Genomic DNA, 4481 nt, shown 5'->3' with positions numbered 1-4481 from the left:
AGTGAAGCAGGGGTATCGCAATACCAGATCTTCAACTCTACTACAAAGCAATAGTAACAAAAACGGCATGGTATTGGTACCAAAATAGATAGGTGAATCAATGGTACAGAATAGAGGACACAGACACAAACCCAAACAAATACAATTTTCTCATACTAGACAAAGGGGCCAAAAATATGCAATGGGGTAAAGATAGCCTCTTCAACAAATGGTGCTGGGAGAATTGGAAATCCATATGCAACATTATGAAACTAAACCCATATCTCTCACCATGCACGAAACTAAACTCAAAATGGATAAGGACCTTGGAATCAGACCAGAGACCCAGCATCTTATAGACAAAAAATAGGTCCAAAACTTCAACATGTCAGCTTAGGACCAGACTTCCTCAACAGGACTCCCATAGCACAAGAAATAAAAGCAAGAATCAATAACTGGGATAGATACAAACTAAAAAGTTTTCTCTCAGCAAAGGAAACTATCAGCAATGCAAAGAAAGAGCCTACAGAGTGGGAGAAAATCTTTGCCAATCATACTTCAGATAGAGCACTAATCTCCAGAATATATAAAGAACTCAAAAAACTCTACACCAAGAATACAAATAATCCAATCGACAAATGGGCTAAGGAAATGAACAGACACTTCACTGAAGAAGATCTACAAGCAATCAACAAACATATGGAAAAATGTTCAACACCTTTAGTAATAAGAGAAATGCAAATCAAAACCACCCTAAAATTCCATCTCACCCCAATTAGAATGGCGATTATCAAGAATACAAGCAACAACAGGTGTTGGCGAGGATGTGGGGAGAAAGGTACACTCATACATTGCTGTTGAGGCTGCAAACTAGTGCAGCCACTCTGGAAAGCAGTGTGGAGACTCCTTAGAAAACTTGGAATGGAACCATCATTTGACCCAGCTATCCCACTCATTGGCCTATACCCAAAGGACTTAAAATCAGCATATTACAGAGATACAGCCACATCAATGTTCATAGCTGCTCAGTTCACAATAGCCGGATTGTGGAACCAACCTAAATGTCCTTCAATTGATGAATGGATAAAGAAACTGTGGTATATATAAACAATGGAATATTACTCAGCCATAAAGAATGATAAAATTATGGCATTTTCAGGCAAATGGATGAAATTGGAGAATATCATGCTAAGTGAGGTAAGCCAATCCGAAAAAACCAAAGGACGAATGATATCACTAATAAGTGGATGATGACACATAATGGGGGGTGGGAGGGGTTAGTTTTAGGGTTAGAGTGAGGGTTAGGGAGGGGGGCAAGAATGGAGGAAGGAAGGATTGTATAGAGGGAAAGAGGGGTGGGAGGGGTGGGAGGGGTGGGAGGGAAGGGAAAAATAACAGAATGAATCAAACAACATTACCCTATGTAAATTTATGATTACACAAATGGTATGCCTTTACTCCATGTACAAACAGAGAAACAACATGTATCACATTTGTTTACAATTAAAAAAAAAAGAAAATGATGATAAATGTGTCAGAAAAAAAAAATCTCATGAATGTAATATTAACACAAATGACTCTGACATGGTCAGCCCTGAGCCTCTGGTCCCCATGGAAGACATTCATATGAAGCAAAGTCAGGTTTGTTTCCCATGAATGAAACAAAACTACACAAAGAAAAGAAAGCCAGAGGATAGATCAATTTGCTTCAACTTTAGAGCTATGAAAGTAGAATTATAAAATTTGTTGCCACCCGTGGCAGCAATCCCGCGGATATTTATTACCACCTGCAGCAACAATTGCACAGGTATTTATCGGAGGTGGACTGGAAATAAACTACTTCTATTCCTGTGCTGCTTCCTTGCTTGCTTGCTTATTCTCTAGCTTATAGAGGAAGAAAAGCTTGCTTGATTTTAGAGAAAGAGAGGCTTTGAGAGGAAGATAGACTTTGCTTATAGAGGAAGTTTTAGAGAAAGACAGGCTTCTATGCTTATCAGAGATCTATTTCTTCTTAGAGTTCTGCTGCTTCTTCTTAGAGGTAGGTCCCACATCCTGTGAACTAGGTGCTATCTATCTGAGGTGTTTCTTAGTGGTTTGTCCAGCGTACTGCGATCTGAGCTGCTTCTTCTCTCTGCTAGCTGCTTCTTTTTGCTGCTGCTTCTTTTCTCTGCTAGCTGCTTCTTTTAGCTGCTTCTTTTCTCTGCTAACTGCTTCCTTTTGCCTTCTGCCTACTGCCTGCTAATATTCCCTCCAGGAGGCAGAGGGCGGGGCCATGCCAGGTATGATCAGGCGAGGAGCCAGCTGCCCTATCATGGCAAGGTTAAAACGAGCAGGCCAGAGCAGGAGCACTCGGGAACACCTGTGCACACCTTGTGTGCATGGACTTAATTGAATACGGCCAATGATAAATCACCTGGGTGTGCTTACATCAATCAACCTCCTCACTGCTGATGTGACCAAAACAACCTCTGGCTGGCCACCAGGCACCATCCCGGTGCAGCCCACATGGCACAGCCCCCAACAAAAATTCTACCAATTTTTAAAATGATGATATTCCTTTCAGAAAATGACATTCAGTTATTCAAAGTAAATAGAATCACTAGCTTCTATAGTACTTTGTCTTGGTATTGATTATGATAACATTGTTCCTAAACCGAAAAGTATCATGCATTTCATGCTGAGGACACCATTGTAATTGTTCTGTCTAGTAGGTTTTTACTTTTAAATAACTATATTTTAATATATTTCAATAACTAATTTTTTAATATACTTATCTACAAATTAAGGCGTGCAAATCAGAAAAGATATGAAAGATGTACCACTGAATGTAGGAAAAAATATTAGATCATCAACAATATTTTTTATTGTCTGTGTCTTTCCACTAGACTGTAATCTCCATAGGGATATTATTTTTTTGTTGTTATTGTTGTTATTGACTGAGCTATCTAAGCAAAAAATAACTATGCTAATATATAAGAGGCTCACAAAAAGTATGTGTTTAATTTAAAAAGGTAGAATTTATAATCTTAAATTACTACAGTTTCTTCTTAGTTTTTGGTACTAGGGATTAAATCTAGCATACTTACTACTGAGCTACAACTGCAGTCTTTTTCCTTTTTCTATTTTGAGACAGGGTTGCTGAGGGTCTTACTAAATTGCTGAGGCTGGCTTCAAATTTTCAATTCTTCTCCCTCAGTTTCTAAGGTAACTGAGATTACAGGTGTTTATCACCATGCCCAGCTCCCATAGTTCTTGAAATGAAAAAATGTAAAGAAGGAATTTCCCTGAACTAAAAATTGCATGCATGTTGACATGCTGAGGGATACAAAGAACAAGTATATTAGTGTGGTGTTTGTATATGAAAACACCTGAAGCAACAAACTTAATTTTTTTTTATTTACTTATTTTTAATTATTTTTAAAAATTGTTTACAGACTACATTTTGATTTATTGTACACAAATGGGGTACATCATTTAGTTTCCATGGTTGTACACGATGTAGATTCATATAACTCATATAATCATACATGTACATACGGTAATGATGTCTGTCTCATTCCTTCATTTTACATACCCCCCCTTCTCTCATTTCCTTCTACATAACCTAAAGTTCCTCCATTCTTCTCTCACCCCCCAACCTCCCACCCCCATTATATATCATCATCCACTTATCAGGGAAAACATTCAGCCTTTGCTTATATGGGATTGGCTATTTGCACTTAGCATAATATCCTCCAGTTCCATCCATTTACCTGCAAATGCCATAATATTATTCTTTATGACTGAGTAATATTCCATTATGTATATGTACCACAGTTTCTTTATTCATTCGTCTGTTGAAGGGCATCTAGGTTGGTTCCACAATCTACCAATTGTGAATTGAGCTGCTATAAACATTGATGTGACTGCATTTCTATACTAGTATACTAATTTTAAGTCCTTTAAAAAGGACCAAGGAGTGTGATAACTGGGTCAAAAGGTGGGTCCATTCCAAGTTTTCTGAGGATTCTCCACACTGCTTTCCAGAGTGGCTGCACCAATTTGCAACTCCACCAGCAATATAAAAGTGTGCCTTTACCCCACATCCATGCCAACATCTATTATTGTTTGTGTTCTTGATAATAGCCATTCTAATTGGAGTAAGATGAAATCTTAGAGTTGTTTTCATTTGCATTTCTCTAATTACTGGAGATGTTGAACACTTTTTCATATGTATATTAATCACCTGTGTGTCTTCTTCTTTAAAGTGTCTGTCCATTTCCTTGGCCCATTTATTGATGGGGTTCTTTGTATTTTTGGCATAAAGTTTTGTTAGTTCTTTATAAATTTTGGAGATAAGTGCTCTATCTGAAGTGCATGTGGAAAAGATTTTCTCCCACTCTGTAGGCTCTCTTTTCACATTATTGATTGTATCCTTTGCTGAGAAAAAGCTTTTTAGTTTGAGTTCATCCCATTTATTGATTCTTGCTTTGATTTCTTATACTTTGGGAGTCTTGTTAAGG

Source organism: Sciurus carolinensis, chromosome 4, assembly GCF_902686445.1.
Source record: "Sciurus carolinensis chromosome 4, mSciCar1.2, whole genome shotgun sequence".
Lineage (NCBI taxonomy): Eukaryota > Metazoa > Chordata > Mammalia > Rodentia > Sciuridae > Sciurus > Sciurus carolinensis.
This window is presented reverse-complemented; position numbering follows the sequence as displayed.